At 42.2% G+C, this 21,788-nt stretch overlaps 1 long non-coding RNA gene across 2 annotated transcripts; it reads left to right on the plus strand.

The window, feature by feature from the left end:
* The first annotated feature begins 7,081 nt into the window (after positions 1 to 7,081).
* On the plus strand, positions 7,082 to 21,517 carry LOC117199443 (uncharacterized). 2 transcript variants are annotated; one of them, XR_007474284.1, is made up of 4 exons: positions 7,082 to 7,189; positions 7,979 to 8,040; positions 8,941 to 9,097; positions 21,125 to 21,517. It is a non-coding gene; the product is annotated as an uncharacterized LOC117199443 (long non-coding RNA). The 2 variants fall into 2 exon arrangements; XR_004480685.2 differs by lacking the exon at positions 8,941 to 9,097.
* The last annotated feature ends 271 nt before the right edge of the window (positions 21,518 to 21,788 follow it).

Below are 21,788 nucleotides of genomic sequence, written 5' to 3' on the forward strand. Positions count from 1 at the left end.
GAGTCCGAGGGCAGGGAGGGTCCAGGACTGTTCTAGCCCAGCCGAGCCACCAGGGAACCAGGGAGAGCTGGGGGCTTGAGGGGTCTGCAGGGGGTGTCTCAACCCACTGGTGCCAGCGCAGGCACCAGGCAGGGATCAGAAAATGTATGTCCCAAGCTCTCCCCTTCAGCAGCCCTGTCCTGACCCCCAAATCTGCAGGATTCCCCATGGGTCTCAAGGAACTCCTGATGGGACGTGAGGGCCAGACTGGTGGAGGGTAAGCCTGGGAGGCTGGGGCCCAGCCAGGACCCCACCCCACGCCGTTTGAGAGGTCCCTCTGTGCCAGCCCTGCCCTGCCCCCACTTGCCATCTGTCCTGGTTCTCCCAGCTGCTGGGTTTGCTCACGTGATGCCCCATCTGCTGTGAGTCAGAGGAGGGGTTCACTGGGACGCCTGGAGGATGGGATTAGGGGTGCTGAGTGCTGCAGTTCAGGAGGAGGAGGAGGCTCTGGGATTTGGGTCTGTGGGGCCACATTTCTCCTATTCCCCTACCTGCACCCCCAACATCCCCACTGCCCCCTCCATGCCCTGCCTCAGAGCCCTGCCATGGAGAGAAGCCCATCTGAATCCCTGAAAGGGGCGCCGTTCCCACCACCTGCACGCAGCTCTTGCAGAGGATGAAGTGACTTGGGGCCCGGCTCAGCTAGAGCACCGTCCGTGTGGCCCCCTTCATGGCTGTCCCTGCCCTCCCTCTCCCACCTTTGTCATGCCAGGCCCCGCTGGGAAGACCACCCCCACTACACACAGACCCGGCCACAGACCCGGCCCCTCTGCCCCAGCCCTGCATTTCCTTATTGGAAATATAGCTAAATTCAACCTGCTTCTCTCCAGGCTGAAGAGGAGGGCTTCAAGACTGGACTCCTATGTCCTCAACCCACAGTAGCTGTGTGACCTCTGGAGAATCACTGCCTTCTCTGGGCTCTTCTCCATCTAGACCCAAGGCCTCCTGCCATAGTTTCTGAGTTAATTGGTTTTGGATGACGCCCAACTTTGGTCATTTTTTTCAAGCCTCTCCTACCAGGTGACTTCAGTGTTAGGGAAGAGGAAGAGTTGTGTTTTCTTCCGGAGGGTCTTGGGTATCAGGCTCCCATTTCTCCCCCAGCCTCAGTCACTGGCTCAGCCTTTCCCCTGGAGGTATAGGGTACTTGGGGGCAAATGATCCAGAAGGCAGAGGCCCAGAGAGTCAACGTCTGTGCCCATCAGCGGTGGAAAATGAAACCTTTGCTGGCCAGACACCCAGAAGCTGCACCTGCTGTTCCACAAACACGCCTCCGAGCAGCAGGAGGCCTGAGGTCAGCCCCTGGCGGGCATGCAGCCAGGGCCGCCACGCCCCAGCCATGCTGAGCCTCTGCCAGAGTGAGAGGCCAGGAATGTACCACAGTCACCCATGGGGTGGGCCACAGGATGTCACAGAAACAGCCCAGCCCTGGAGACATGCAGACCAGGCTCCTGTCCCCCCTCCATCACTGACTCACAGCGACCTTGGGCAAGTCCCTTTCGACTCTGAGCCTCAGTGGGCCTAGTCTTAGCAACAATACAGTAAATAAAGTGCCCAGCCCAGGGTCCAGCCTAGAGTTAGAGCAGCAAACTGCACCACAACAGGAAGAGGAAAAATAAAAAAAAAAAGATAAGCTGAATTTTCTCTTTTCCAGTGCTTGCCGAAGTCCATAAATTATGCCCAAGGTTAATAAGTCAAGAAATAGCAGTATAAGCATGTTATTTATTGCCCTCGAGGTAACCACCACATAAATTAAAGTAAGTGGTAGACTCTGAGGAGGGGGTTTGCAGGAAACTGGGCCTTTTGATAAGTCTTATTTACCAGTTCGTGTTTTTAAATATTTATCTCTTTTTTTTTTTTTTTTTTTTTTGCGGTACGCGGCCCTCTCACTGTTGTGGCCTCTCCCGTTGCGGAGCACAGGCTCCGGATGCACAGGCTCAACGGCCATGGCTCACGGGCCCAGCCGCTCCGCGGCATGTGGGATCTTCCCGGACCGGGGCACGAACCCGTGTCCCCTGCATCGGTAGGCGGACTCTCAACCACTGCGCCACCAGGGAAGCCCAAATATCTATCTCTTAAAAGTATTTATTAAAAAGTGACTCAGCCCTTGCAGTGTTGTTTTGGGAGGTCACCACTCTTCTTTTTTTTTGGCTGCGTTGGGTCTTCATTGCTGTGCGTGGGGGCTACTCTTCGTTGCGGTGCGCGGGCTTATTGCGGTGGCTTCTCTTGTTGCAGAGCATGGGCTCTAGGAGCGCAGACTTCAGTAGTTGTGGCACGTGGGCTCAGTAGTTGTGGCTCGTGGGCCCTAGAGCGCGGGCTCAGTAGTTTTGGCACACGCGTTTAGTTGCTCCGCGGCATGTGGGATCTTTCTGGGCCAGGGCTCGAACCCCTGTCCCCTGCACTGGCAGGCGGATTCTTAACCACTGTGCCACCAGGGAAGCCCCGGGAGGTCACCACTCTTAACAGAAGTATTTGGGGCCTACAACGCCAAAATAAGTCAAAATAAGCCTTATTTTGACTCCACTCAAGTTGTGGAGTCAGGCTGCTAGGGTTCAAATCCCTGCTCTGCAACTGGCAAGCTGTGCCACCTTGGGCAAGTTATTAAACCACTCTGTGCCTCAGTTTCCTCATCTACTGAATAGGAATAATAATAATTCCAGGCTGCTAGCACATATAATTGTGAGACATTATCATTATATATTTATAACTCGTATAAGCAATTGTTTTACAAAAATAGGGTTATTATGCTATACATAGTGTTTTATAACTTGCTTTCTTTTCTCTTGCTAAGACATAATGGATATCATTCCAGGCCAGTACATAGAGTTCTATTTCATTCTTTCTAATTGACGCAAGAATTCCATTGCACACAATGTAAAATTTATTTTTCCATAACCCCCTACTGAAGGAAACTTAGGCAGTTTCCAATTTTTAGTATAATATGCTTCACAGCAATGAATATATATTTTGGGCACACATGGGGCTCTTTCTGAAGAATAGATTCCTGTAAGGGGAATTGCTGGGTCAGAGTTTGTGCAGTTAAAACTTTTATAGATACTGCTAAATTGCCCTCCCTAAAAGCAGTACCAGGTTAGATTCCCACCAATACTGTGTGAAAATGCCCATTTTCCCATACTCATACCACTGTTTTTTATGCCAATCCGGAGAGGGCTGATGCCATTATTTTAATGTGCCTATCCATAATTGTGAAGGAGTCTGAACATCTTTTCATAACTTTACTTCCCATTTTTATTTCTTCTTGTGTGAAACAACCGTATCTATCCTTTACCCATTTTTAATTGGGCTTTTTGTCACTGATTTATTTTCTTACGGATCTATAGGACCTCTTTTCATATTAAAAATCTTAATTCTTTAATACACACGAGGCAATATTTTCCAGTAGTCTACTGTATGCTTTTTAGCTAAATTCTCTTTGGTCATAGAAAGTTTTACATTATTATATAGTCAAACATAATGTTCCTTTATGAATTTTGGCCCTCATGTCTTAGCTTTTACTGGTTGGACCTTATTAAAAATATTCTTCTATATTTTACTTTAATATTTTTATAGTTTTTGTATAACATTTAATCCATCCATCTTTAATCCATCTGGAATGTTTACACGTGTGTATAACGTGTGAGGTAAGGATCTAATTTTATTTCCTTCTAAATGGAGAGCCAGTTGTCCCAACATTTACTGATTGATCCATCCTCTCCCGGCTGACTTGCGATGTCCCTTTGCCAAATGTAACTCTCTGACATTTTAAGCACCCTTGTTGTGACCGGCACGTGGCAGAACTCTGTAACTGCTGACTTTGGGAGCAAATGAAATGACAGCTAAATGAGACCAGCATATACTGTCATGCAGCAAAGCACGAATCTCAGAATTTAAAACTGGCAGTGAATATGAAGTGGCTACCAGTATAAATGAATACCTGTGGCTTTGGTTTTTGTTTTCAAATTGGTTTTATCTCCCTGCAATAAAATTTCCACATTTTAAGTGTACAAATCAATGACTTGACAAATGTGCACGCTTGTGTAGCAAACACCCCAATCAAGATATAGAGCATTTTCATCTTTCGAGAAACTTCCTTTGTGCCCTTTGGAGTCAACCTCCTCTCCACTCCCACCCCAGGCAACCATGATACTAAACTGTGTGCGTGTAGTACATTGATAACATTTTCAGAGAAATAAGTAAACCGGCTGCAGCATGAGCCTGTTGGCTGAGGAGGAAGGCCAACTTCCCCTCCAGGAAAGGACTACTCTCTTGAGACTGACAAACACCTCCTTGGACCTGTTTGATTAAGAAGGGTGTGTAGGAGGGTAACCCAGGCTAGGTATCCCCAACTCAGGCAGGCAAGTCTGTCTTCACAGTTTTTTCCAAGTCTAGAAATCAAGTCTGCCAAATATTTACTTAATATTTTCTTTTAGATCTATGGATCTTTTAACATTTAATTCCAAATGATTGCTTTTAAAAGAAAACACAATATCCTGTGTTAAATGACCAGGGTCACATGCCATAATTAATGAAAAGCTACTCATTAGACTAAAGTTAAAAATTAATCTCCCTGTGCCATCTAAACTCCCATTCATATTGCCTCTTATGGAAAGAGCCACAGACATAGAAGAGGTAAGTGAGTTGCAGAGGAAGAATCCAGAACTTGAGGATGGAGGCGGGTGGCTTGAGGGGCAAGAGAGTGGCTGGAGGGGACAAGCCAGCCTCAGTGTGTCTCAGGACCTAAGGGCTTCCTTTTGCACTAAAGCAGTGGAATTGCTTTAGGAACAGAACTCAGTCCACATCCCCCATCCCTGCAAGCCTGTGACAGTTTCTTAGCTCACAGGTTCTGAGACCTTCCATCCATAAAAGGAAACATGTATTTGAGGGGTCAAAGAGAAAATACCTTTGGAGTCAGAGAGACTGGGATCTATTTGTAGTTAGTTATGTGTCCTTGGGGATGAGAATAACCTTTCTGAGCTTCAATTTCCCCACCTGTAAAATGGCCATAATAGTAGTACCTCACTGGAAGGACTGAATTTGCAGGGGTTTGCAAAGCACACCGCTGGGCAGAGCTGGCTCTCTGTAAATGAGAAGCAGTTGTTTTATTTCCCCTAGGATCTTGGAGGATGCAAACCACCGATATCATCAGCCTTTGCCTGAGTGATGAAGTGGTTAATGAAATCAGTCCCTTCTGAAAGAAGAGGCTCTGGCAGTTCCCAGTTTTGTTAATGAATTGCTCATTAAAGTTCTACCTGTTCTGGGCTTCCCTGGTGGCGCAGTGGTTAAGAATCCGCCTGCCAATACAGTGGACACCAATTCGAGCCCTGGTCCGGGACGATCCCACATGCCGCGGAGCAACTAAGCCTGTGTGCCACAACTACTGAGCCTGCGCTCTAGAGCCCGCGAACTGCAACTGATGAAGCCTGCGCACCTGGAGCCCGTGCTCTGCAATGATGTGTAGCCCCGGCTCGCAGCAACCAGAGAAAGCCTGCACACAGCAATGAAGACCCAACGCAGCCAAAAATAAATAAATAAATTTATTTTTTTAAAGAAGTTCTTCTTGCTTTGCTAATGGGCACAATTAACCGCCTGCGGGTTGGTGGCCCTAACTAAATGACAACTAATTTGGGGGTTGGCCTGGAGGCAGGATATGGGTGTGTGGGAGCCCTGGTCAAGGAGTGGGGCTGCGACACCTGCTCTGGAACCACCACAGCCAAGGCCTCTTCCGAGGTCTGGCTCCCTCTGGGCATGGAGGTCTGGGGCCGGGGCCTGGGAGCTGCCTCTAGCCCCTAAGGCCTGGTGGGAGGGGGCCTTGGTGAGTGGGAATTCCTTTTTGCACTGACAGCTGTGTCAGGCCCTGGGTGACAGTGTCAGGTAGTCCTCCCGGCCCTGCCATGTTGGTTCTGCTGCTCTCCCCATGCACAGGTGAGGGGCCCTGAGGCTCAGAGAGGTCAGACGATAGGTGGTCAGGGCAGTAGTGCCCCTGCTCAGGCTCAATGCTGCCTTTCCCCTGTGGTGGGGCAGGTGGAGACCCTAGTGTCCACACTAGGAGGGACAGTCACACCTCTGCCTGATGCGCAGGTCATGGGGGGCCCTTTAGACTTATCTACGCTGTCTCTGGTCCCATTTCATTGACAGGGGACTGAGGCCCTGAGTGGGGCGGGGACTGGCTTGAAACATACAGTCAGAAGCCAGAGCCTAGGTGTCCTGCCTCAGCTCAGGGAAGACAAGTCTGAGTAGGGCTCAGCATGCCTGCCTGGGGCCCCCCAGCCAGAGGGCTGCTGCGAATTCTCACCCCTCGCTGTTATCCACCCCTCCCCCTGTGAGAAGCCACTCACCCAAGACTGTGGCTGGGTTACACCTTCCTAAGCGCTGCTACTGGTGGTAGAGGCAGCTGGTTTGAGGCTGCGAGTTCTCAAGCTTCTGGGTTCCCGGCTGGCAGCTTCAACTCATCATCCAGCGCACACCCTCCCAGCTCTTTTGGGTCCTCGAGTCACCTTGGCAACTGCAACCCCCAAATCTCCCAGTACAAACCTTGGAGCTTGGTCCGAACACCCTCACCAATGGGGAAACCAAGGCACAGAGAGGGAACAGACCAGGCCACAATCACACAGTGGTGGCAGAGCTGGGGCTAGAACCCTGGAGCGCCCCTTTGCAGATTAGGGAGCCGGTGGCCTTCTGGGCGGCTTTGGTGGAGTCCATGCCCTCTCTGGGTCTCAGTTTCTCATATCTAAAATGAAGGGTTTCATGAGATTAAAAGAGTAAATGCAATAGTAATATTCTCTCTGTTATTTCAGTTGACCTAGAGAGGTATGTGAGACACTTTTTATCATCCCATTTTTAAAAAGATTTTATAGTGCCTATTATGTTGCAGGCACTCTCTCAAGGGCATTACAGTTATTAACTAGTTTATTCTCCTATCAACGCTATAAGCTAGTTACTATTATGACTGTCCCATATTGCAGATCTGTCAACTCAGGCTGGGAGAGGTTAGGTGTAGCTTCCTGGGGTTGCATAACTCGTATGTGAGGAAGCTAGGATTTCTGCCTAGTCATTGCTGCAGTCAGCCCACAGCACTGTGCCCATTTTACCAGCCATCCACGGAGGAGGAGGCAAGAGGTCCTTACGGCAGCAGTTTGGGGACAGGTGGACACAGGTGAGGTCACTGGGAGATGTGCCACGAGCTGGGGAGTCGGGCTCCACTTTCCTGCCTCCCCAAGGAAGGGAAGGCATCTGATCTTTCCTTGAGTTCTGCCGGTTGTATCTAACTCACTTCTGCTCACACCATCTCAGAGGACACAGCATCCTGGCAATGGTACACCAAAGTGGTGACAAGTTGTAGGCTGGATATATGTAGAGACTGGCATTATAAAGAGAAGACTTTCTGGTGGCACAGTGGTTAAGAATCCGCCTGCCAGTGCATGGGACATGGGTTTGAGCCCTGGTCTGGGAAGATCCCACAGGCCGTGGAGCAACTAAGCCCGTGCGTCACAACTACTGAGCCTGTGCTCTAGAGCCCATGAGCCACAACTTCTGAGCCTGTGCGCCACAAATACTGAACCCAAGTGCCGCGACTACTGAAGCCCGCGCACTCCAGGGCCTGCATGCTGCAACTACTGAAGCCCACGCACCTAGAGCCATGCTCTGCAAAAAAAGAAGTCCCCTCAATGAGAAGCCCGCACACTGCAACAAAGAGTATCCTCCGCTCGCCACAACTAGAGAAAGCCTGCATGCAGCAATGAAGACCCAATGCAGCCAAAAATTTAAAAAAAAAAATTTTTTTTTAATAAAGAGAAGACTTTCCTTTATGCAAATGTCCCCTCAGACCCTCAGACCCAGTGCATCTAAAACTGATATTAAGATTTTTGTTTTCAGTGATGGCAGATTTCCTTTACCCTCTGAACATGGTTTAAAATGCTGAGTAAAATATTTTTTTAAATTGCAGAGCTAAAAAGATCATGGGGAAGCAGCAGGCTAAAACTGAGGAGAAAATATAACCCCAGAGAGGTAAGCAAAGTAACAGAACCACCAAAGCCACTTCCGTATGAAGGGTATTGACAGATGTTACCCACTTGGGCTTAGATCTGGGGGCTTTCAGGGTAAGCAGGACAGAAGTCCAGGCCAAAGGCCAGTCAAGGGAGGTGAGTCTTAAAGCAGACCCTTCCCGTGTAGGTTGGGAATCCCTCCTCGGGAAAAGGGTAAACCAGAACTAAATCATGCCCCTCCCATTGGCCCCAGAAAGCAATTTGGAATTGAGAAGAGCAGAAGCAAAGGATCAGGGGAAGAAGCCCATTCTGAGAACTATAGCCATAGACTGACACGCACGCACTTTGCCACTCCAGGTACCATAGCCAGGGGCAGACAGGGAACCTCAAGCTATGAACTCGGTCGGAAATTTTTCCACCTTAAGCGTCACAACTGCCTATCAGAAACAAATAAAAGAAGGGGGAGGGGATTGGGGGAGGGATGGAGTGGGAGGTTGGGGTTAGCAGATGTAAGCTATTATATATAGAATGGATAAACACAAGATCCTACTGTAGAGTACAGAGAACTATATTCAATATCCTATGATAAACCATAATGGAAAAGAATTTAAAAAAAAGAACGTATACATATGTATAACTGAATCACTTTGCTATACAGCAGAAATTAACTCAACATTGTAAATCAACTATACTTCAATTTAAAATTTTTTATTAATATAAAAAAAAGAAACAGATTGCAGTGTTGAGCGTAGCACTCATGCACATGGCCTGCCGAGCTGAGGTGTTGGACACAGCCGTTTCACATAGGAACTCTGGTCTGAAGAGCTGGGTGCACTTCGAATGAAACTAGACAAGCGCAAAGGGAAAGAAAAAAGTGCTTTATGTACATTCTGTCAATGAATCCTCTCAACATCTCTGCAAGAACCAAGATGGCGGAGTAGAAGGACATGCTCTCACTCCCTCTTGTGAGAACACCAGAATCACAACTAGCTGCTGGACGATCATTGACAGGAAGACACTGGAACTCACCAAAAAAGATACGGCACATCCAAAGACAAAGGAGAAGCCACAATGAGATGGTAAGAGGGGCGCAATCACAGTAAAATCAAGTCCCATAACTGCTGGGTGAGTGACTCACAGGCCAGAGAACACATACACCACAGAAGTCTACCCACTGGAGTGAAGATTCTGAGCCCCACGTCAGGCTTCCCAACCTGGGGGTCTGGCAATGGGAGGAGGAATTCCTGGAGAATCAAACTTTGAAGCCTAGTGGGATTTGATTGCAGGACTTGGACAGGACTGGGGGAAACAGAGGTTCCACTCTTGGAGGGCACACACAAAGTAGTGTGTGCATCGGGACACAGGGGAAGGAACAGTGACCCCAGGGGAGACTGAACCATACCTACCTGCTAGTGTTGGAGGGTCTCCTGCAGAGGTGGGGGGTGGCTGTGGCTCACCACGGGGACAAGAACACTGGCAGCAGAAGTTCTGGGAAGTACTCCTTAGCGTGAGCCCTCCCAGAGTCTGTCATTAGCCCCACCAAAGAGCCCAGGTAGGCTCCAGTGTTGGGTTGCCTCAGGCCAAACAACCAACAGGGAGGGAACCCAGCCCCACCCATCAACAGTCAAGCAGATTAATGTTTTACTGAGCTCTACCCACCAGAGCAACAGTCAGCTCTACCCACCACCAGTCCCTCCCATCAGGAAGCTTGCACAAGCCTCTTAGATAGCCTTATCCACGAGAGGACAGACAGCAGAAGCAAGAAGAACTACAATCCTGCAGCGTGTGGAACAAAAACCACATTCACAGAAAGACAGACAAGGTGAAAAGGCAGAGGGCTATGTACCAGATGAAGGAACAAGATAAAACTCCAGAAAAACAACTAAATGAAGTGGAGATAGGCAACCTTCCAGAAAAGGAATTCAGAATAATGATAGTGAAGATGATCCATGACCTCGGAAAACAATGGAGGCAAAGATCAAGAAGATGCAAGAAATGTTTAACAAACACCTAGAAGAATTAAAGAACAAACAAACAGAGATGAACAATACAGTAACTGAAATGAAAAATACACTAGAAGGAATCAATAGCAGAATAACTGAGGTGAAAGAACGGAAAAGTGACCTGGAAGACAGAATGGTGGAATTCACTGCTGCGGAACAGAATAAATAAAAAAGAATGAAAAGAAATGAAGACAGCCTAAGAGACCTCTGGAACAACATTAAACACAACATTGACATTATAAGGGTCCCAGAAGGAGAAGAGAGAGAGAAAGGGCCCGAGAAAATATTTGAAGAGATTATAGTTGAAAACTTCCCTAACATGGGAAAGGAAATAGCCACCCAAGTCCAGGAAGCGCAACAAGTCCCATACAGGATAAACCCAAGGAGAAACATGCTGAGACACATAGTAATCAAATTGGCAAAAATTAAAGACAAAGAAGAATTATGAAAGCAACAAGGGAAAAACGACAAATAACATACAAGGGAACTCCAATAAGGTTAACACCTGATTTCTCAGCAGAAACTCTACAAGCCAGAAGGGAGCGGCATGATAAAGTGATGAAAGGGAAAAACCTACAACCAAGATTACTCTACCCCCCAAGGATCTCATTCAGATTCAATGGAGAAATCAAAAGCTTTACAGACAAGCAAAAGCTAAGAGAATTCAGCACCACCAAACCAGCTCTACAACAAATGCTAAAGGAACTTCTCTAAGTGCGAAACACAAGAGAAGAAAAGGACCTACAAAAACAAACCCAAAACAATTAAGAAAATGGTCATAGGAACATACATATCAATAATTACCTTAAACGTGAATGGATTAAATGCTTCAACCAAAAGACACAGGCTTGCTGAATGGATACAAAAACAAAACCCATATATATGCTGTCTACAAGAGACCCACTTCAGACCTAGGGACACATACAGACTGAAAGTGAGGGGGTGGAAAAAGATATTCCATGCAAATGGAAATCAAAAGAAAGTTGGAGTAGTAATACTCATATCAGATAAAATAGACTTTAAAATAAAGAATGTTACAAGAGACAAGGAAGGACACTACATAATGATCAAGGGATCAATCCAAGAAGAAGATATAACAATTATAAATATATATGCACCCAACATAGGAGCACCTCAATACATAAGGCAACTTCCAACAGCTATGAAAGAGGAAATAGACAGTAACACAATAATAGTGGGGGACTTTAACACCTCACTTACACCAATGGACAGATCATCCAAAATGAAAATAAATAAGGAAACAGAAGCTTTAAATGACACAATAGACCAGATAGATTTATTGATATTTATAGGACATTCCATCCAAAAACAGAAGATTACACTTTCTTCTCAAGTGTACACAGAACATTCTCCAGGATAGATCACATCTTGGGTCACAAATCAAGCCTCAGTAAATTTAAGAAAATTGAAATCATATCAACCATCTTTTCTGACCACAATGCTATGAGATTAGAAATCAATTACAGGGAAAAAAACGTAAAAAACACAAACACATGGAGGCTAAACAATACATTACTAAATAACCAAGAGATCACTGAAGAAATCAAAGAGGAAATAAAAAAATACGTAGAGAAAAATGACAATGAAAACACGACAATCCAAAACCTATGGGATGCAGCAAAAGCAGTTCTAAGAGGGAAGTATATAGCTATACAAGCCTACCTCAAGAAAAACCTCAAATAAACAATCTAACCTTACACCTAAAGGAACTAGAGAAAGAACTAAAAAAACCCAAAGCTAGCAGAAGGAAAGAAATCATAAAGATCAGAGCAGAAATAAATGAAATAGAAACAAAGAAAACAATAGCAAAGATCAATAAAACTAAAAGCTGGTTCTTTGAGAAGATAAACAAAATTGATAAACCATTAGCCAGACTCATCAAGAAAAAGAGGGAGAGGACTCAAATCAATAAAATTAGAAATGAAAAAGGAGAAGTTACAACAGACACCACAGAAATACAAAGCATCCTAAGAGACTACTACAAGCAACTCTATGCCAATAAAATGGACAACCTGGAAGAAATGGACAAATTCTTAGAAAAGTATAACCTTCCAAGACTGAACCAGGAAGAAATAGAAAATATGAACAGACCAATCACAAGCACTGAAATTGAAACTGTGATTAAAAATCTTCCAACAAACAAAAGTCCAGGACCAGATGGCTTCACAGGTGAATTCTATCAAATATTTAGAAAAGATCTAACACCCATCCTTCTCAAACTCTTCCAAAAAATTGCAGAGGAAGGAACACTCCCAAACTCATTCTATGAGGCCAACATCACCCTGATACCAAAACCAGACAAAGATACGACAAAAAAAGAAAATTACAGATCAATATCACTGATGAATATAGATGCAAAAATCCTCAACAAAATACTAGCAAACAGAATCCAACAACACATTAAAAGGATCATACACCATGCTCAAGTGGGATTTATCCCAAGGATGCAAGGTTTCTTCAATATACGCAAATCAATCAATGTGATACACCATATTAACAAATTGAAGGAAAAAAACCATATGATCACCTCAATAGATGCAGAAAAAGCTTTTGACAAAATTCAACACTGATTTATGATAAAAACTCTCCAGAAAGTGAGCATAGAGGGAACCTACCTCAACATAATAAAGGCCATATATGACAAACCCACAGCAAACATCATTCTCTCAATGGTGAAAAACTGAAAGCTTTTCCTCTAAGATCAGGAACAAGACAAGGATGTCCACTCTCACCACTATTATTCAACATAGTTTTGGAAGTCCTAGCCACGGCAATCAGAGAAGAAAAAGAAATAAAAGGAATACAAATTGGAAAAGAAGAAGTAAAACTGTCACTGTTTGCAGATGACATGATACTATACATAGAGAATCCTAAAGATGCCACCAGAAAACTACTAGAGCTAATCAATGAATTTGGTAAAGTTGCAGGATACAAAATTAATGCACAGAAATCTCTTGCATTCCTATACACTAATGATGAAAAATCTGAAAGAGAAATTAAGGAAACACTCCCATTTACCACTGCAACAAAAGGAATAAAATACCTAGGAATAAACCTACCTAGGGAGACAAAAGACCTGTATGCAGAAAACTATAAGACACTGATGAAAGAAATTAAAGATGATACCAACAGATGGAGAGATATACCATGATCTTGGATTGGAAGAATCAATATTGTGAAAATGACTATACTACCCAAAGCAATCTACAGATTCAATACAATCCCTATCAAATTACCAATGCCATTTTTTATGGAGCTAGAACAAAAAATCTTAAAATTTGTATGGAGACACAAAAGATCCCGATTAGCCAAAGCAGTCTCAAGGGAAAAAACGGAGCTGGAGGAATGAGACTCCCTGACTTCAGACTATACTACAAAGCTACAGTAATCAAGACAATATGGTACTGGCACAAAAACAGAAACATAGATCAATGCAACAAGATACAAAGCCCAGAGATAAACCCACAAACCTATGGTCAACTAATCTATGACAAAGGAGGCAAGGATATACAATGGAGAAAAGACAGTCTCTTCAATAAATGGTGCTGGGAAAACTGGACAGCTACATGTAAAAGAATGAAATTAGAACACTCCCTAACACCATACACAAAAATAAACTCAAAATAGATTCAAGACCTAAACGTAAGACCAGACACTATAAAACTCTTAGAGGAAAACATAGGAAGAAAACTCTTTGACATAAATCACAGCAAGATCTTTTTTGATCCACATCCTAGAGTAATGGAAATAAAAACAAAAATAAACAAATGGGACCTAATGAAACTTCAAACCTTTTGCACAGCAAAGGAAACCATAAACAAGACGAAAAGACAACTCTCAGAATGGGAGAAATATTTGCAAATGAATCAACAGACAAAGGATTAATCTCCAATATATATAAACAGCTCATGCAGCTCAATATTAAAGAAACAAACAACACAATCCAAAAATGGGCAGAAGACCTAAATAGACATTTCTCCATAGAAGACATACAGATGGCCAAGAAACACATGAAAAGCTGCTCAATATCATTAATTATTAGAGAAATGCAAATCAAAACTACAATGAGGTATCACCTCACACCTGTTAGAATGGGCATCATCAGAAAATCTACAAACAACAAATGCTGGAGAGGGTGTGGAGAAAAGGGAACCCTCTTGCACTGTTGGTGGGAATGTAAATTGATACAGCCACTATGGAGAACAGTATGGAGGTTCCTTAAAAAGCTAAAAATAGAATTACCATATGATCCAGCAATCTCACTACTGGGCATATACCCAGAGAAAACCATAATTCAAAAAGACACATGCACCCCAATGTTCATTGCAGCAGTATTTACAATAGCCAGGTCATGGAAGCAACCTAAATGCCCATTGATAGACAAATGGATAAAGAAGATGTGGTACATATATACAATGGAATATTACTCAGCCATAAAAAGGAACGAATTTGAGTCATTTGTTGAGACGTGGATGGATCTAGAGACTGTCATACAGAGTGAAGTAAGTCAGAAAGAGAAAAACAGATATCATATATTAACGCATATATGTGGAACCTAGAAAAATGGTACAGATGAACCGGTTTGCAGGGCAGAGGTTGAGACACAGATGTAGAGAACAAACGTATGGACACCAAGGGGGGAAAGCCGCGGCGAGGTGGAGATGGTGGTGTGCCGAATTGGGCAATTGGGATTGACATATATACACTGATGTGTATAAAATGGATGACTAATAAGAACCTGCTGTATAAAATAATAAATAAAATAAAATTTTAAAATTAAAAAAAATAAGTAACGTGCTCATAGAAATGTAAAAAGCCTCAAAAAGACAGTGAAGAGAATCACTTATAATTATGTCCTTCTGGGCAAACAATGATGTAGTGAATGTTCTTCTAATGATTTTTTTCTGTGCATCTATAGATATAAAATATGTATTTTACAAAAAAACAAAAACAAAAAAAACAAATACAAGGCTGGAGGGGACCACATCCATTCCTTGGGGGAAGCCCCACAAATAATTTTTCAAAGCCAATGCCCATAACCAGGTCAAAGATGACAAAGTACATAAAGACAAGAGAGAATGTAAGTCAAAACCAGTAGAAGCAGATCCATGGTTACTGCAGATTTTGTAATGATCAGATAAAGAGGATAAAATAACTATCCTTACTATATTCTATAAAAAATGAACGGGGCTTCCCTGGTGGTGTAGTGGTTGAGAGTACGCCTGCTGATGCAGGGGACATGGGTTCGTGCCCCGGTCTGGGAAGATCCCACATGCCGCGGAGCGGCTGAGCCCGTGAGCCATGGCCGCTGAGCCTGCGCGTCTGGAGCCTGTGCTCCGCAACGGGAGAGGCCACAACAGTGAGAGGCCCGCGTACCGCAAAAAAAAAAAAAAAAAAAAAAAGAACAACCTGAAGATATCTTCAGGGAACAGTAAACTATGGAAAGTGACATCGCATGTTTTTTAAAGAGCCAAAGGAAACTTTTAGAAACTTGAAGATACATCAGAAGAAATTATCTAGAATGTATTCCATAAAAACAAGAAGATGGAGAATACTGATAAGAAGATAGGAAACATGGAGGATATAGTGAGAGAAAAATCCAACACATATTTAATCAGAATCCCAAGGAAAGAGGAAGAAATATTTAGAGGTAGTGGCTGAGTATTTTCCAGAATTGATGCAAGATACAAGTGGCCCATCCACAGATACAAGTGGCCCAAAAAATCTCAAACAGAACAAATACAAAGAAATTGATATTTAACAGAAATAGAAAAACAATGAGAAAATATCAAAACCAGAGAGAAAAGACCATTTACTTTCAAAGGAATGGCAATTAGACTTACAAATCATTCTCAACAGCAATGACAGAAATCATAGAAAAATAGAACGTAATCCTCACTGTAATGAAGCAAAATAACTGCCAACCTAGAATCTATAGTCAGCTAAAATATCTTTTAAGAATGAAGGCAAAATAAAGACATTTTCTTTCAAACAAAAACTGAGAGAGTTCATCATCAGCAAAACCTCACTAAAGAAAATTTTAAAACATGTACTTGAGGCAGAAGGAAAATTATCTAGATGGAGGGTTGAGGATACAAAAAAGAATAGGGACTAGAGAAAGTGGTAAAAAAAAATATGGACAAATGTATAAAATACTGACTGTATAGAACAGTAATCATAAAGTCTAGTGGAATTTAAAATAAAATGAAAATATCAATCTAACATAAATTGGGAGTGGGAAGTAAATAGAATCAAAATATTCTAATATCAATGTGGTATTCAGGGGAAGGGCAAAGGTTTGATAAATTTTAGGCTTTAATAAATTAAGTGTGCATGTTACAATTTCTAGGGTAAACACTGAAAAAAAGGGTCAGGACACTGGCCCATGGGTCAGACCCAGCTTGCAACATGTTTTTGTATGGCCTGCAAACTAAGAATGGTTTCTACATATGAAAAGGGTTATAATAATCCAAACAAAGAAGAATGTGTGACAGACTGTCTGTGGCAGGCAAAGCCTAAAATATTTACCATCTGGCTTTTTATAGAAAAACGTTGCCAGCTCCTGCACCAAAGGAATAGAAACAGAGTATATCATTTCAAACTTATTAAGGAAGTAAATGATATGAGTTAAATGATAAAACATATACAGACAACTCTTTAAAGCCAGAAAGAAAAGAAAAAAATAGGATGAATAAGATAAGTAGCACAAAATAAGATGGTAGATTTAATTCCAAATATTTACAGTAGGTGTACCTTACATTTACATTTACCTGTACATATACATTAATTATAAATGCTCCAGTTAAAAAGCAAAATTTTCAGACTGGATGGGGGAAATTTATTTTGTTTAAGAATGAACAGGGACTTCCCTGGAGGTCCAGTGGTTAAGACTTCTCCTTCCTGTGCAGGGGGTGTGGGTTCAATCCCTGGTTGGGGAGCTAAGATCCCACATGCCTCGTGGCCAAAAACCCAAAACACTAAAAAAAGAAAAAAAGAAGCAACATTGTAACAAATTCAGTAAAGACATTAAAAATGGTCCACATCAAAAAAATCTTAAAAAAAAAAAAAAAAGACTCTGCACTCCCAATGCAGGGGGCCTGGGTTCCATCCCTGATCAGGGAACTCGATCCCACATGCCACAACTAAAGATCCCGCATGCCACAACTAAAGATCCCACATGCTGCAATGACGATCCCATATGCAGCAACTAAGACCTGGCACAGCCAAATAAATAAATAAATAAATAAATATTTTTAAAAAATAAAATAAAAAATGAACAAACACCTCTAAAACATAAGACTAGAGAAAAGTTTAAGGTAATAAAATAAAAATACTAGTTTTAAAAAAATTGTTATAACTATATTCATAAAAAGACAAAGTAGGGGTTCCCTGGTGGCGCAGTGGTTATGAATCCACCTACTAATGCAGGGGACATGGGTTCGTAGCCCTGTCCAGGAAGATCCCACATGCCGTGAAGCAACTAAACCCATGCACCACAACTACTGAGCCTGTGCTCTAGAGCCCACGAGCCACAACTACTGAAGCCCACGCCTAGAGCCCATGCTCCTCAACAAGAGAAGCCACTGCAATGAGAAGCCCGCACACCGCAACGAAGAGTAGCCCCTGTTTGTCACAACTAGAGAAAGCCCACACGGAGCAACGAAAACCCAATGCAGCCAAAAATTAATTAATTAATTTTAAGAAAAAAGACAAAGTAGACGTTAAGGCAAAATGCATTACTAGAGGGAAAGATAATAATAAAACTTAATTTCACTAGGAGGACGTAACAATATTAAATTTCTATGTACCTAATAACATAAGCTCAAAATATATACAGCAAAACTTGATAGAACTACACAGAAAAATAGACAAATCAACAGCCATAATAAATTTTCAGACAACTTTTTCAATTTGATAGGGAAGGGAGATGAAGATTTGATGAACTCAGTTAATAAATTAGACTTGAACATACATAGAACACTGCACACAACAAATGTAAAAAACCCATTTCAAGCCCATCCAGAACATTTATAAATATAGCTCATATTCTGGGCCATAAATCAAATCTCAATAAATGTCAAGGGATTTAAATCATTCAGATAATGTTTCTCTGACCACAATGTAATTAAGCTTGAAATCAATGTAAAAGGAAATCCCCACATATTCAGAAAATTTAAAGACACACTTTTTATAACAAAGAAGGAACCACAATTAAAAACTTAAACTATTTCTAAAACTGAACAGTAATGAAAATATATATTCAAAATCGTAGGAAATTTTTCTAAAGTAATACTTATAAGGAAATATATAGCATATACTAGAACTGAATAAAGGCTTAAAATTAGTTAGGTAAGCATCTACCTCAAGGAGTTAGAAAAAGAGTAGTAAATTAAAAGTATATAGCAGAAAAATAATAAAGATAAAAGCACAAGTTAGTAAAGTAGTAAGCAAACTTACAATTAAGAAAATCAACAAAAATCAAAATTGACTATGTGAAAGACTAACAAAATTGACAAACCTCTGGCAAACTATGAAGGTAAAAGAAAAAGGCACAAATAACCTATGTCAGGTTGGAAAAGAGAAACATTATGTTATAACAGTAATCATATAAAACAGAATATTGTGAACAATTTTATGCCAATAAATCTAAAAATTAATATAATTAAATATTATAAAATTCCTAGAAAAACATTGCTTACTTAAGCTGCAGTAAGCATTCTAAATGGAAATTAAAATCCTGAACAGGGGCTTCCCTGGTGGCGCAGTGGTTGAGAGTCCGCCTGCCGATGTAGGGAACACGGGTTCGTGCCCTGGTCCGGGAAGATCCCACATGCCACGAAGCGGCGGGGCCTGTGAGCCATGGCCTCTGGGCCTGCGTGTCCGGAGCCTGTGCTCCGCAACAGGAGAGGCCACAACAGTGAGAGGCCCCTGTACCGCAAAAAAAAAAAAAAAAAATCCTGAACAGTCCTGTACACTAAGTAACTTCTATCTGTAGTCAAAAATCTTCCCACAATGAAAACCCATCACCAGAGAGCGTCACTGGAAAATACTACAGAAAATTCTGGAAAGACATAATAATTCTAAATTGGCCCAAACTCTTAATGAAGACTCAAACTCATTTTATGAGGCTAGCATAATCTTGACATCAAAACCCAACAAGGCATATGAGAAAGAAAAATTACAGGTTACTCTCCCTCAAGAACACAGAGGCAAAAATTCTAAACAAGATATTACAAACTATACCCAGAAACATATAAAAGGATAATGTTATGATCGACTTAGGTTTAACCAATGCAATGTAGATTTAACGTTAGAAGAAAAATTAATGTAGTTCAAATATTAATAGATCAAAGGTGAAAATTCTAATGATCATTGTATGCAAAAGAGATGTTTGACAAAATTCAATATCCATTCATGGTTTAAAAAAAAAAAAAACCTTAGTAAACTAGAAATATAAGGAACTTCCTAAATCTGATAAAGGGTATACACTTTTTTAAAAAACCCTACAGTAAATATTACACTTTAAGGTGAAACTGTCAAAAACTTTCCCTTTGAAATTGGTAGCAAGATAAGAAAGCCTCCTGTTACTATACCAGTTCTGTATTGTTCTATAAGACCTAGCCTATGCAGTAAGAAAAGGAAGAGAAATAAAACAGACAAGGATTGGATAGAAAAAAACAAACTTCATTATTCATAGATGCTATAATGAGTACATTTTTAAAAATTGACAAACTATTAGAATTAATAAGAGAGTTTAGCAAGGTTGCCAGATACAAAAAATCAATGTTAAGACATCATTATGGGGAATTCCCTGGCGGTCCAGTGGTTAGGATTTACTGCCAAAGGCGCGGGTTCAATCCCTAGTCAGGGACCTAAGATCCAGTAAGCCTCAGGGTGCAGCCAGAAAACAAACAAACAAACAAACAAAAAGCTAGAAAAAAAACCTCTGCCTTAAAAAACCAAAAATAACCCCACATGACTATGCAGTACTATATAGTAACCACTATTAGAAAATAAACTTTTCAAAAGGTCACTGTAACAGGCTCTATTCACTATACGATGGCCCCAAATGATCCCAGCTTCCTGGTACTCACGCCTTTATGTAATCCCCTCCCCTTGTGTGGGCCGCACTTAGTAACTTACTTCTAATGACCAGAATATGGAGATGCCCTGGTGGCGCAGTGGATAAGAATCCGCCTGCCAATGCAGGAGACACGGGTTCGAGCCCTGGTCCTGGAAGATCCCACATGCTGCAGAACAACTAAGCCTGTGTGCCACAACTACTGAGCCTGCGCTCTAGGGCCCACGAGCCACAACTAATGAAGCCCGTGTGCCTAGAGCCCGTGCTCCACAACAAGAGAAGCCACCGCAATGAGAAGCCTGCACACTACAACGAAGAGTAGCCCCTGCTCGTCGCAACCAGAGAAAAGCCCGCGTGCAGTAACGAAGACCCAAAAGCAGCCAAAAATAAAAAATAAATAAAAATAAAATTAAAAAAAGAATAGAATATGGCAGAAATCATGAGATGTCACTTCTGATGTTAGGTTATTAAAAGACTGTGGCTTACATTCTTGGGTGTTCTCTCTCTCTCTCAAATCACTTCTTCCCAGGAAAGCCAGTTGCCATGACATGAGGCAGACCTACAAATCAAGCTGAGGTAGGAGACTGATTGGCCCCAGGCTGAGCAGCTGCAGCTGGTCTCCTGCTGACTCTTTGAGATGGGATACCAGTGGGAGAATTGGGCCCTGATTGGGTGCATTCTTGTGGATTTCCCTGCCCAACACATGCACAGAGAAGACCCTCAGTCTACGGGAAGGACAAAAGGAGAGAGGATACGCCAGCTGGAATCCATCTTGGCTGAGAGATTCACACCCACACCAGGACCAAATATGGAGATGACTGGCCAGGAAAAAAAAAAAAAGGAAAACTGCCCCTATATAAGCAATCTAAGCTGCCCCTACTGGGTGAAACTCAATCTGACTCACCTGTGGGCTCTTTTACACATATTTTGTTTTTTCCACAAATACTTTGCTTCTTCCACACGTACTTTGCTTCTAATAAATGCTTTTATCTTTTTAACAGCCTTGGTCTCTTTGCTGAATTCTTTCTTCAAAGAAGACAACAACCGAGGTCCTTCTTCCAGCTTCTCACTGTGGGAATCAAAGCCTTCAGATAAAGCCACAGCCCTGGCCATCAGCTTGACTGCAGCCTCATAAAAGACCTTAAGCCAGAGCCACCAGCTAGGTTCCTACTCACAAAAACTGGAGATAATAAATGTTTGGGGTTTTGATGCTGAGTTTGGGGATAATTTGTTACATGTCAATAAGTAACTAATATAACCACCATCTACAACACTTCAAAATATATCAAGTACCTAGAAGTAAATCTAACCAGAAATGTACAAAATTCAGATAAAATTCTAAAACTTAATTGGGACATCAGATATAAACTGACACACTCACCAATGGTCCCATACATACGTGGCTGCCTGATTTACGACAGAGGTGGCATTTCTGAGACTTGAGGAGAGACTTGACTTTTAATTAATGGTGCTCGGATGGTTGGGTATCCATATGGGAAAAAAAAAAAAATTCAATCCTACTACATACCAGTCACGAAAACCAATTGCAGGTAAATTAAAGACCTAATGGTGAAAAGCTACAAAACTTCTGAGCAATGATATAGAAATATATCTTCCTGACTTTGAATAAGGGAAGAATTTCTTAGACACAAAAGCACCAGCCAT

Source organism: Orcinus orca, chromosome 20 (assembly GCF_937001465.1).
Source record: "Orcinus orca chromosome 20, mOrcOrc1.1, whole genome shotgun sequence".
NCBI lineage: Eukaryota > Metazoa > Chordata > Mammalia > Artiodactyla > Delphinidae > Orcinus > Orcinus orca.